Source organism: Octopus sinensis, linkage group LG22 (assembly GCF_006345805.1).
Source record: "Octopus sinensis linkage group LG22, ASM634580v1, whole genome shotgun sequence".
Lineage (NCBI taxonomy): Eukaryota > Metazoa > Mollusca > Cephalopoda > Octopoda > Octopodidae > Octopus > Octopus sinensis.
In genome coordinates, this window is record NC_043018.1 from 6,261,430 (window position 1) to 6,276,141 (window position 14,712).

The 14,712-nt window shown below is 39.1% G+C and overlaps 1 long non-coding RNA gene across 1 annotated transcript; it reads left to right on the plus strand.

The window, feature by feature from the left end:
• Positions 1 to 3,020: 3,020 nt before the first annotated feature.
• Positions 3,021 to 14,473, plus strand: LOC118767513. The gene is made up of 3 exons (XR_005003434.1): positions 3,021 to 3,469; positions 3,758 to 3,760; positions 14,442 to 14,473. It is a non-coding gene; the product is annotated as an uncharacterized LOC118767513 (long non-coding RNA).
• Positions 14,474 to 14,712: the final 239 nt, after the last annotated feature.

Consider the following 14,712-nt stretch of genomic DNA (forward strand, 5'->3'; position numbering starts at 1 on the left):
TTCTTTCAATCCTCTCTCTCTCTCTCTCTCTCCTTCACCTCCCCCCCTTTCTCCCTATCAACCTCGCTGACCATATCAACCAATCGAAAGTCCGTTTGTCGTTGTGTTTTTGCATCCCAGATTTCTAGCCATCACAGCAGCGGTTTTGCGATCTCTGCACCACCTCTGGTTGATACTGCAACGGTGCACGCTCGTTGCAGATGATGAAGGGGACATCTTTTTGCACAGGGACATCAAGTAGTGCAGTGGAACCCCCTGCTGCACATAGTCACCCTGCCCTCACGCACAGCTTATTGTAGACGCCCTTCTCTTACTTGTAACCTCTTAACACACTCTTGAGTTTGCTGGATGGCTGGTTGGTTGGTGGGTTGGTATGTATGTGTTTTCTTCTGTCTCTCTCTCTCTCTCCTGCTATAAAGCCCGGAATGTTGAGGAATCTTTTGCCCCACCTTGTTTAGGAAAAGACATGAACGTCACAGCATCCCAGTCCTGCTGCCTTTTCTTGTAAACCATTCTGAGTACTTGGGCCTGAACTTCCACTACCATCACCACGGTCATCGTCGTCGTCGTCGTCATCATCATCATCATCATCATCATCATCATCATCATCATTATCATCATCATCATCATCATCAACAATAACAACAACATCACTGTTACTAGCAACCACGATTTGAGGAAAATAAGTTTATTGGTGAGAGGTGAACTGGTGACCCCCACCGGGGTTTAACCCATCCCCTCTCTCACTCTCTCTCTCTTTCTCCTCTGTGGGGGTCAATTTATGCAATTTCTGTCTATCTTTTTTTTTTTTTAAATTTCAAAAGAAAAATTTCTGCCACTTAACGTATTTGGGGGGAAAAGGCATGGACGCTTCAAGTTGTACGTCTTTTTACATCTGATTACAATCTGACAGTCACCCTGAGATCGGTCGAAAAACAGTTGCCCTCACCACCCTTCCTTACCGTCACCACCACCGCCGCCGCCACCATTATCATCATCATTGTCACTGGTTTTAATTGTCACGCTTCCTGTCTCTTCCTTACCGTCCTCTAAGTTCTTCCTCTTCTGCCTCCTCCTCCTGTTTACTGTTGCTGTTCGTTCTCCCTTTCTCTTCATTCTTCTTCTCCTCCTTTCTTCCTCTTCATCCTTCTTCTCCCCCTTTCTTCTTCTCCTTTCTTCTTCTTCATCCTTCTTCTTCTTCGTCTTCTTCTTCTTCTTCATCTTCTCCTTTCTTCCTTTTCATCCTTCTTCTTCTTCTTCATCTTCTCCTTTCTTCCTTTTCATCCTTCTTCTTCTTCATCTTCTCCTTTCTTCCTTTTCATCCTTCTTCTTCTCCTTTCTTCTTCTTCTTCGTCTTCTTCTCTTCTTCTTCTTCTTCTTCTTCTTCTCCTTTCTTCTTCTCCTTTCTTCTTCTCTTTTTCTTCTTCTTCTTCTTCTTCTTCTTCTTCTTCTTCTTCAACTTCTTCTTCTTCATCTTCTTCATCTTCTTCAAGTGATGGTGGCGGCGGTCTCGTTTGTAAGGAAGGTGTAGTGTTGTTTATCAAGCTGTACCCGGTTTCATATCTTAGTAAGAAACGAGGAGCACGTTTCGCAGTGTGTGTGTGTATTACGGGTGGATTTTAAAACAAATTTTTGTAATGGTTTAAGCAAGGTTTCAGTTAGAGTTATGGGAACAAAACTGATGAGGTCGTAGAAACAAACAAAATCTCAAATCCACACACACACACCTTGCTGTCTGTCTTTATCACTTACACACATTTACATTATACCCCTTGCTCTCTCTTTCTCTTATACACACACGTTTACACATACACCTTGCTCTCTCACTTTCTCTCTCTCTCACACGCACACGTACATTTTGCTCTTTCTCTCTCTCTCTTACACATTTACACTTTCATCTCTCTTTCTCTCTCTCTCACACACGTACACCTTGTTCTTTCTCTCTCTTTCTCTGGCACATACACTTTGCTACCTCTCTCCCTCTCTTTTTCTCTTTCTTACACACACACATTGGTCTTTTTACCCCGTTCTTTCTCTCTCTCTCTCTCTCTCTCTCACACACACACCTTACTCTTTCTCTCTCTGTTTCTCACACACACACACCTTACTCTTTCTCTCTCTGTTTCTCACACACACACCTTACTCTTTCTCTCTTTCTCACACACACACACTTTACTCTTTCTCTCTCTCTTTCTCACACACCTTACTCTTTCTCTCTCTCTTTCTCACACACACCTTACTCTGTCTCTCTCTCTTTCTCACACACACACACCTTACTCTGTCTCTCTCTCTTTCTCACACACACACACCTTACTTTGTCTCTCTCTCTTTCTCTCACACACACACCTTACTCTTTCTCTGTCATACACTCACGTACACATCATCCACCCTCTCTGTCTTGCAAAAACATCTTGGGATTCAAGTCTAGATAACAACATTCTATTATTATTATTATTACTACTACTACTACTACTATCATTATTATTGTCATTGTCATCATCACTATTGTTGATACTACACCAGAGGCAAACGATGACGTTGATACGTCGATGGCGATGATGATGATGGCGGGAAACCATACTATCATGATGATGTTGGCAATGGTGGCGTCGGTCCGTTTCCCCTCCTCTTCCTGCGAGGCTACCTTTTAATCATCCCCTTATATTCATTGTATTTCCGCTGTCACCTTTTTTTGCTTACGTTGTTAGACACGAAACACAACAAAGAAGCGGCGAGGAGGCTGCTTGCTCGCGTACATTTATTTATTTACCTTCACTTATTATTATTATTATTATATATTTATGGTTTTACAAGGACCTTCAGGTTTTTTCCTTCCCTTTTTCATTCAGTCAGTTATTTCTTCATCGATTCATTCATTCCTTCATTAATTTTATACTTCTTTTCATTCATTCATTCATTTTTAATTTTGTTTTTTCTTCATCTTTTCTTCTCTACATCTCGTTCGTCTTCATTCTCTCTTCCTTTTGCTTCTTCTCCATCGTTTTCGTCTTATCGTCATCTTCATTCATTCCTATTGCTCTTCTTCTTAATCATCATCATCATCATTATCTACTTTAACTTCTTCCACCACCACCACCACCATCATGGCACTCGTTACTAAGCCACTCCAGACCCGTCCACACCACTGCACGCCACCAAACTCTACATCACACCTCTATCACACACACACATATACACACACATAACGCACACATGCACACACATAACCACACTATACATTCTCCCTTTCTAGTGGTGTCGATCGGCTGTTAATTCCGTGGCACACCACACACAAACACAAACACACACACACACACACACCACACACACAAACACACACACACACACGACGTAAAGCAACCAGCTTCAACAGTGTCGCCGTGACGCCGTCTCCGCTTTGTGTGTCGCAGTGACCATCCCAGATCAGGAGGTATTTACCCACCGATTACTGTCAACAACACCAGAACAGGTATTGATTGATTCTTCTTCTTATTTTATTATTTTCCTTCGATGGAACACACACACACACACACACACACACTTGTTTGTTGCGAAATGCATTAAAAAAATAATAATAATAACAAACAAAGCAGCAAAAAAAACAAAAAACTATTAAATTTCAGTTTTCTTTTTCAGAATTATTGTTAACTATACTCATTCAGCGGTGGTGCCCCAGCATGGCCGCGGCCTTCGGGCTAAAACATTTTTAAGGATTTAAGGATACTTAATGTGTGAAGTGGACTCACCTCTCCCTAAGTTTGTCTGTGTATATATTTGCGTGTGTATACATATATGTTGGTGTATATGTTTATATTTATATATATGTATATATGCATGTTTTTATGTGGGGAATAAGTGTGAAATTTTATGCATGCATATATATTCCATATGTCTCACGTATTTGCATATGCACATATATACATATGTTTATATGCATATGTTTGTACATATATATATATACACTTGTGCATAGATATATATGTATATGCATATATATATGATATGCTTATGTATATGTATGAATTTATTAAGATGCATTGTGTGTGTATATACACACACACACACACACATATATATACACACATATATAAATAGATAGATGCATACATAGATACAGATATAGGTATGTATATATATATATACACATACACATAAATATATATATATATATACATATATATATATACATATATTTATATACTACAACACACACACACACACACACACATATATATATACATATGTGTATGTACATGTCTGTATGTGTTCAACTAATTTGAAGTGAGGTGGGTCTATATACAATATCTATATAAAAGAAAATAAATAGAACACACCCCTATAAAGAAGTTATACATGTTTTACAACACATCATGTGGGATATCTAGATGTTTCTACAACTTTTCACTTCCTCAGCTGCTGTTGCAAAAGACAAGACCCCCATGAGCCCTGTCTGCAAATAGCAGTTTTCTTCTAAAGGATTGAATATAAAGCGTTGGGCAAATGAAGTGTGCATGTTTAGTGTGTTTATTTACAACTGGAGGTAATCCCGTCCGGGAAGATAGTGAAAGTATGTTTGTATCGGTATGTGTATAAATGTATAAATATATGTGTATTTTTTCTATAAACATGTGTATATATGTATATGTATGTGTGTATATGTATGTGTATGTATATATATATATATATATACACACACACATATATATATATACACACACACACACATATACACACACACACATACACACACACACACACACACACACACACACACCACATATATATATATACAAATATATATAATATATATATATATATATATATATATATACAGATATATATATATACATACATATATACATATAATATATATATGTATATATATATGTTTATATATGTGTTTGTATATATATGTATATATATATATGAATATATATATTTATATATATATGTACACATATATATATATACATACACATATATATATATGTGTGTGTGTGTGTGTGTGCATATATGTATGCATGTATGTATGTATATGTATATATAGATACAGGCGGGCGTGGTTGTGTCGTAAGAGGTTTTCTTCCCAGCCGCAAGGTTTCGGGTTCACACCTTATGTTCTGCAGAGTCACAGGGCCAATCAAAGCCCTTGGGAGGGAATTTGGTAAAGGGAAACTGAAAGAAGACCATCGTATGTACACACACACACATGTATGTGTGTGTGTGTTCTTTTTTTTTATTTCCTTTCGTTTCAGTCATTTGACTGCAGCCATGATGGAGCACTCTCTTAAAGGGGTTTAGTCAGAGAAATTGACCCCAGGACTTATGCTTTGTAAGCCTAGTACTTATTCTATCAGTCTCTTTTGCTGAACCACTTAGTTACAAGGACATAAACACACCAACATCAGTTATCAAGCGATGGTGCTGGGGGGATGAAGACCGGCACACAGATACAAATACATACATACATACACATATATATATACTTATACATACATATACAACAGGCTTCTTTCAGTTTCTGTCTACCAAATCCACTCACATGGTTTTGATCGGCCAGAAGGTATAGTGGGAAACCCCTTGCCCAAGATACCACACAGTGAGACTGAACCTGGAACCATGTGGTTGGAAAGCAAGCTTCTTATCACACAGCTACACTTGTGCCTATCATACACACGCACACCTGTGTGTGTTTGTGTGTATGTGTGTGTGTGTGTGTGTGTGATATTGTCTTCTTGCCTTGACATCTCATAATAGTTGCAAACGTGTGTGGACTGTCATGCAAGGAATGTCATTAATATCCTATCTTCAGTGAGAATATGTATGGTCATATTCCTTACCTGGAAAACGAGCAAGTGTCTTCTACTATAGCCTTGGGCTGAACAAAACCTTGTGCATGGATCTGGTACAGGGAAACTAAAAGCAGGCCATCATCATCATCATCATCATCGTTTAACGTCCGTTTTCCATGCTAGCATGGGTTGGAGGGTTCAACCGGGGTCCAGGAAGCCAGGAAGCTGCACCAGGCCCAGTCTGATCTGGCAGTGTTTCTACAGCTGGATGCCCTTCCTAACGCCAACCACTCTGTGAGTGTAGTGGGTGCTTTTTACGTGCCACCTGCACAGGTGCCAGACGAGGCTGGAGAATGGCCACGATCAGATGGTGCTTTTTACATGCCACCGACACAGGGGCCAGACGGGGCTGGCAACGGCCACAATCAGATGGTGCTTATGTATATGTATATATATATATATATGTATAGTGTATATTATATATGTTGGTATGTATGTATGTATATATATATTTCTATGTATGTATGTATGTATCTATATGTGTGTCTGTATTTATTTCCCTGTCATCGTTTGACAACCAGTGTTGGTGTGTTTATGTCCCTGTAACTTAGTGGTTTGGCAAAAAAGACCAATAAAATAAGTACCAGGCTTAAAAAAATATAAGTCCTAGGGTTAATTTGTTCAACTAAGAACCTTCAAGGTTGTGCTCCAGCATGGCTGCAGTCAAATGACTGAAACAAGTAAACGAATAAAGAATATATATATGTATATATATATATATATAATCAATCAATATAGGGTGGCAAAAAATTTCGTAGAATTTTTTTGCCACCAGCAGCCTAATTATGGCCTATTATGGCCGTTCCTTGATTGTGATATATATATATAATATATATATATATATATATGTATGTATATACGAGGGGATGCTGAAAGTTCCTGGCTTTGGGTAAAAGAAAATACAGCAGGATCAATTCATTATGATTTTATTCATCATGTTCCCCTCTCATTTATTGCAGCGGTCCTTCAGTTTCTCTAAGCCCTGTAAAAGAAACTTCGAAGGTTGGCTTTCAACCAGGTTTTTTGCAATGCCCTTAAAGCCAGGAACCTTTTGACACCCCGTCATGTGTATTTACATGGGGGTATGGTTAAATCGCTTGCCTTGCTAGCACATGGTTTTGGGTTCAATCCACTTGGAGAAGTGTCTTTCACTCTAGCTCTAGGCTGACCTATACTTTGTGAGTTCAATTTGGTTGGTAGAAACTGTGTGAAGGAAAGCTACGAGCTGGCAGAATCGTTAGCACGCCGAGGTCGACTTTGCCTTTCATCCTTTCAGGGTCGATTAAATAAGTACCAGTTATGCACTGGGATCGATATAATCGACTTAACCCATTTGTCCCTTGTTTGTCCCCTCTGTGTTTAGCCCCTTGTGGGTAGTAAAGAAATATATATTAAAAGGCGGCGAGCTGGCAGAAACATTAGCACGTCGGGTGAAATGCTTAGCAGTATTTCGTCTGCCGCTACGTTCTGAGTTCAAATTCTGCCGAGGTCGACTATGCCTTTCATTCTTTTGGGGTTGATAAATTAAGTACCAGTTATGCACTGGGGTCGACATAATCGACTTAATACCTATGTCTGTCCTTGTTTGTCCCCTCTGTGTTTAGCCCCTTGTGGGTAGTAAAGAAATAGGTATTTCGTCTGAGTTCAAATTCTGCTGAGGTCGACTTTACCTTTCATCCTTTCGGGGCCGATAAATTAAGTACCGCTATACACTGGGGTTGATCTAATTGACTTAATCCCTTTCTCTTTCCTTGCTTGTCTTCTCTATGTTTAGCCCCTTGTGGGCAATAAAGAAATAAGAAACTGTATGAAAACCTATTGTATACATATATATGTGTATGTGTGTGTCCAAGCAGGTTGACAGATGGTGTTGGTTTGTTTACATCCCAATAACGTAGTGGTTTAGCAAAAGGGACCAATAGAATATGTACCAGTTTTAATAATAACTATTGGGGTCAATTTAATCATCTAAGCCCTTCAAGGATGTGACCCCAGCATGGCTTCATTTCAATGACTGAAACAAGTAAAAGATAAAGAATAAGATATATATATATATATACATGTACCCTCTTTTTTATTCTTTACTCTTTTGCTGCGGCCATGCTGAAGCATCGCTTTTAGTCAAGCAAATTGACCCCAGGACTTATTCTTTGTAAGCCTATTACTTATTCTATCAGTCTCTTTTGCCGAACTGCTAAGTTATGGGGATGTAAACACGCCAGCATCGGTTGTCAAGCAATACTAGGGGGACGAACACAGACACACACATATATATATACATATACATATATACAACGGGCTTCTTTCAGTTTCCATCTACCATATCTACTCACAAGGCTTTGGTCGGCCCGAGATGCCACGCAGTGGGACTGAACCCAGAACCATGTGGCTGGTAAGCGAGCTACTTAACCACACAGCCACTCCTGCATATATATATATATATATATATATATATAATACATAAGCTAGCATGGAAAGGGGACATTAAACAATGATGACGATGATGATGATGATGATGATAATATAGGTATGTTTAAATGTTTGACAAGTGCCAACACACGAAACTCTCAGATCATGAGTTACTCTGTTTCTTCTGCTAAATATTAATAAATCTACATAAATAGGCACAGGAGTTACTGTGTGGTAAGTAGCTTGCTTACCAACCACATGGTTCCAGGTTCAGTCCCACTGCATGTTATCTTGGGCAGGTGTCTTTTACTATAGCCTCGGGGCCGACCAAAGCCTTGTGTGTGCATTTGGTAGATGGAAACTGAAAGAAGCCCATTGTATGTGTGTGTGTGTGTATGTTTGTGTGTCAGTGTTTGTCCCCCCCACCTTCACTTGACAACCAATGCTGGTGTGTTTACATCCCTGTAACTTAGCAGTTTGGCAAAAGAGACTGATAGAATAAGTACTAGGTTTACAAAGAATGAGTCCTGTGGTCGATTTGTTCAACTAAAGGCGAAGCTCCAGCATGGCTGCAGTCAAATGACTGAAACAAATAAAAGACTAAAAGAATGTGTGTGTGTGTGTCTGTATACACACACACACACACTGTACATGTTTAATATCAGCTGTCCACCGTCAACTGTTAAAGATTGATTCAATATATAAATGCAGCTGATTGCTGAGTATACACTTTTTGCCTCGTCCACACTTATAAAACCAAAAGCCTTCCTCATGGCCATCCCTGGTGCAGTGGCTCTGATGCTACAGTTGCATAGGGTTTTGCCCCGAAAGAATCCCCTCAACCCAAAATCCACGTAGTTTTTCAGATCAGCTGAGCAAAGATGTCTAGACTTCCGCAGACACACATTCAAAATTTTTCTGTGCACAGGATTGGCAATGTGGTTTAGATGTTTGCTTTCCGACCACATGATTTCAGGTTCAGTCCCACTGTGCAGCACCTTGGACAACTATTTCCTACTACAGTGCTGGACTGACTAAAGCCTTGTGAGGAGAGTGTGTGTATCTATCTATCTATCTATCTATATATATCATCATCATCATCATCGTCGTTTAGCGTCCGTTTTCCATGCTAGCATGGGTTGGACGGTTCTACTGGGGTCTGTGAAGCCAGAAGGCTTCATCAGGCCCGGTCAAATCTGGCAGTGTTTCTACGGCTGGATGCCCTTCCTAACGCCAACCACTCCGTGAGTGTAGTGGGTGCTTTTTACGTGCCACCCGCACAGGTGCCAGACAGAGCTGGCAAACGGCCACGAACGGATGGTGCTTTTTATGTGCCACCGGCACAAGGGCCAGGCGAGGCTGGCAACGGACACGAAACGGGGCGGTGCTGGCAACGGTCGCGAAACGGAAGGTTCTCTTACATGCCACCGGCACTGGTAACACATCTGCAATTTCCATTGATCGATTTCGATTCTGATCCTCACTTGCCTCAACAGGTCTTCACAAGTAGAGTTTTGTGTCCCAAGAAGGGAAGGTATGCATACGTAGGCTGGCTCCATCCCAAGTAGAAGGCCACGGGTTATGGACTCACTTGTCCTGCCGGGTATTATATATATATATATATATATATATATATGTCATCATCATCATCATCATCATTTAACATCCATTTTCCATGCTAGCATGGGTTGGACGATTTGACTGTGGACTGGCGAACCAGATGGCTGCACCAGGCTCTAATCTGATCTAGGAGAGTATCTACAGCTGGATGCCCTTCCTAACCACTCTGAGAGTGTAGTGGGTGCTTTTACGTGCCACTGGCATGGGGGCCTGTCTGATGGTACTGGTAACCGCCATGCTCAAATAGTGTTTTTTACGTACCACCTGCACAGGAGTCAGTCCAGCAACACTGGCAACGACCTCATTCGAATGTTTTGTTCACGTGCCAATGGCACAAGTGCCAGTAGGGCTGCGCAGGTAATGATCACGCTCAATATATATATATATATATATATATATTTTGTTTTTACTTGTTTCAGTCATTAGACTGTGGCTTTGATGGGGCATCATCTTGAGGAATCTTTAGTTGAATTAATCAACTTCAGTACTTATTTTCGTTAAGCCTGGTAATTATTTTCCTGTCTACGAAATCCACTCACAAGGCTTTGGTCAGCCTGATTCTATAGTAGAAGACACTTGCCCAAGATGCTGCACATGAGACTGAACCCAGAACCATGAGGTTAGGAAGCAAGCTTTGTACCACATTTCCACCACTGTGCTTTTATATATATATATATATAATATCAGATAATAACATCATTTATCAAAAAATGCAATGAGGATAAAAATAAACCTTCTTTTCTATAATGTTATTCAATAAAGCCACCTTCAGCTTCAACAACTGCTTCTATATGAGATCTAAATCATCTACATGCTCGAATCAAGTGGTCCTGGCTTATTTTGGACATTATTCTGACTATGGCAACTTTCATAGAATCTTTGGTGTTATGAGTATGTTCATTAACCTCTCTCTCTCTCTACAATGTTCCACATGTAATAGTCCAATGGATTGAGATCTGGGGAATTATGTGGCCAAATGTTAGGGATTATGTGATCATGAAAATTTTCAGCCATCCATTCCTGTGTTACTAGAGCCATGTGTGATAGTGAAGAGTCTTACTGAAACCATATGGCCTTCCATTGCATACACTTTCTATCCAGGACCTCAATGTAGGCGGCAAGTTAACTCTAGAGCCTTGTGGAAAGAAGTAAAGAGGCATCACATTTTCTTCATTGCTGACAACCCCTAAGACCAATACAGTTGCAGGAAATTTTGTATGCATAACACTTGAAACTTTCTTCTGTTAACTTTTTGATCTTGGTCAGAGTTTTTCTCGTTTGAGAAAAACCAAATCAAATCTTCTGCTGGATTTTTCAGTTTGTTTAGGAAACTTTTAGATCTGAGGTAGTGATTTTCTTTTGCTTTTTCTGACAAATTGACCTTTTCTCATATAAGACTTATATCTGATGTCTTCGGGGACAACATTTCTGACTGTTCCTTCTGACACATGGAGATCTTTTGCAATTGACCTCATGGATGTTCTGGGATTGTAATCAATGGTCTGTTGAACTTGTTGGATAAATTCAGGTGTTCTGATGATTTCAGAGCATTTAGAATGCTTTTTATGCTTTGATACTGGTGATACATTTCCACCTTCAGTCTCTAGATCCTTACAAACTTTGTAGACGAAAGATCTGGCAGCTTTTAAAAATCGAGATATTTCTAAATCGCTATGATCAGCCTTTATAACCACAATAACATCATGCCTCTCCATTTCTTGAGGAAGCTGAGGGTCTGCCATTATTATTTTCTGAAGCAAAGATTATACAGAGTGAGCAAAAAATGCAGCAATGACCCAAAAAAAGCATGTCTTCAAAGCCTTACGCACCCTATGTGTGTGTGTGTGTGTGTAAGTGTGTGTGTGTGTGTGTGTGTATATATATATATATATATATATATATATATATATGCGGAGGCGCAATGGCCCAGTGGTTAGGGCAGCGGACTCGCGGTCGGAGGATCGTGGTTTCGATTCCCAGACCGGGCGTTGTGTGTGTTTATTGAGCGAAAACACCTAAAAAAGCTCCACGAGGCTCCGGCAGGGGGTGGTGATCCCTGCTGTACTCTTTCACCACTCTTTCTCCTACTTTCTTCTGTTGGCCTGCTCGCTTAGTCAGCAGGGTGGCATCGTTCAAAGGCTAAAACAATGCGAACGCATTGTGACCAGCGATGTGTAGCAACATCTGATGGTCTGGTTGGTCACATGATCACGCGATATATATATATATATATATATATATATATATATATGTATATATACAAGATAAGAAAATGGAGAAATACATCTAAATCAAATATCAATTACCAGATAATATTCAATCACATACTTTATTAAACCACCACATAAGAGACTGTAGGGTTAAATGTAAAAAGCAGAACAAATCAGTGTACATAAAAGAGTAATGTTGTATTATAAGTAGAATATATATAAAAGAGAATATAAATATAAGTAAATATAAATATAAGTATAGATTACATCTTACAGCTGTAATATAATGTACAATTGACGATGTATATTTGCATCTAGGTACTAATTTGAATGTGGAACATATATATATATGTTTACTAATTTATATTATTTATTTATATCATTATATCTTTATATGTATAAGAGTGTGAGTATATGCACTCAAATGTATATGTATATGTTGTATTATGGGTATGCACCCACACCCATGTGGGTATATATGTAGACTGATTTATATTACATAATCTCCAAAGAGGCCTTATGATATTTTTGTAAATGTCTCATTTATATCTATATATTGACCAACCATAAAGGGCTAATATTGGTAAAATGAGACATACTTATCTACATGGCCGAAACAGCTGTAAGATGTAATCTATACTTATATTTATATTTACAAGGCGGCGAGCTGGCAGAAACGTTTGTACGCCGGGCGACCTGCGTAGCCGTATTTCGTCTGTCGTTACGTTCCGAGTTCAAATTCCGCCGAGGTCGACTTTGCCTTTCATCCTTTCGGGGTCGATAAATTAAGTACCAGTTACGCACTGGGGTCGATGTAATCGACTTAATCCCTTTGTCTGTCCTTGTATGTCCCCTCTGTGTTTAGCCCCTTGTGGGTAGTAAAGAAATATATATTTATATTTACTTATATCATTATTCTCTTTTATATATATTCTACTTATTATACAACATTGCTCTTTTATGTACACTTTTTTATGTACATTCCTTTATGTACACTGATTTGTTCTGCTTTTTATATTTAACCCTACAGTCTCTTATGTGGTGGTTTAATAAAGTATGTGATTGAGTATTATCTGGTAATTGATATTTGATTTAGATGTATTTCTCCATTTTCTTATCTTGTATTAGTAATTTGTGGTAAATCATTTTACCTTTGCCCATATAATACAGTAAATGAATTAATTGCATTGCAATCATTAACATTTATGTATTAACTTTGTTGGGTAATTCACTAGCAGTATATTGGATATATGTTATCCCATGGAGGGTTGCATTTACAACCCCTATCTCAATTTGTGTATATGTATATATATATATATACATATATATATATATATATATATATATATATATATATATATATATATATATAAATACAGGGTGCGATGGGTAATTTTTTCCATTTTTATATTTTCAATTTCGTGCATGTACATTGTTTTTGATTTTGTTGACTATATAGTTTAGTAGAGTCAGTTGGGCACCATCTGTGAGAAAAACAGCACCAAGATACAATTTACTCCACCAGAAATTTGGAAACACCATGCTGTACTGATTGGTGTTTGAGCCTGAAACTCCCATAGGAACATTTCAGTGTCCATCTGAGGACAGTGCCAAGGATTCGGAAAGAGTTGGATGAGTCTAATGGTGATTACGAAGGTACTGCTGCTTGGAACACTCACCCTGTTGGTGAGATCCAGGCCATGATTGACAATGATCCCTCCAAGTCAATCAGGTCCATCACTAGGGACATAGGAGTGTCTGAGTATTCCTCATACAAGGTGAGCAAGGTCCAATTTTTATCCCAGGCCATCAAGGACAAGAGGAAAGACCATGCTACATAGCTTTTGGATAAACCCAAGCATCCCCTCCAACCAAACATGCTTTGGTTTTTCTCAAATGAGAATAATTTCTGCCAGGATCAGATGGTAAACACACAGAACAACCTGTGTCCCCAAAACATACTGAGAGTGATAAAAATCAAACATCCAGTTAACATCATAGTGTTTTGAGTGATCAATAGTGATGGTGATGTTATGCCTCCATTCATCTTCCCACATGGCCTCAGACTCAACACAGAAGCCTACATGAAGTGCCTGGAAAAGGTAGTGCTACCTTGGGTCAAGAGGATGGCTGCTGGAAGACCTTATGTCTGGCAACAGGTCTCTGCACCATGCCACACAAGCAAGAGAACCCAGTGATGGCTGTCAGACAACTTCTGCAACCACATTACCCCTAACATCTGGCCATCTAACTCCCCAGACTGCAACCCACTTGATTATTATGTGTGGGGTGCTGTTGAGCAGGAGACCAACAAAACTCCTTGTAACACCAAAGATGAACTGGAGACAAGGATGATGGCCGTGTTCACCAACTTAAACAAGGAGACTGTCCAGAAGAGTTGCAGGAGATTCCAAAGTCGTCTGGAGGCCGTGGCTGAAGCCCATAGCAATTTTATTGAATAAATTGACTCTTTAATATTTCAAGATATTTTTATGTAATTTTGGTAAATATATCTGTTAAAATATGATGTCAGTGTTATTTTAATTTTTGTGTAATTTAGACGACAGTTTATTCACCATACTCTGTATATATATGTATATCATCATCATCATCATTTAGCA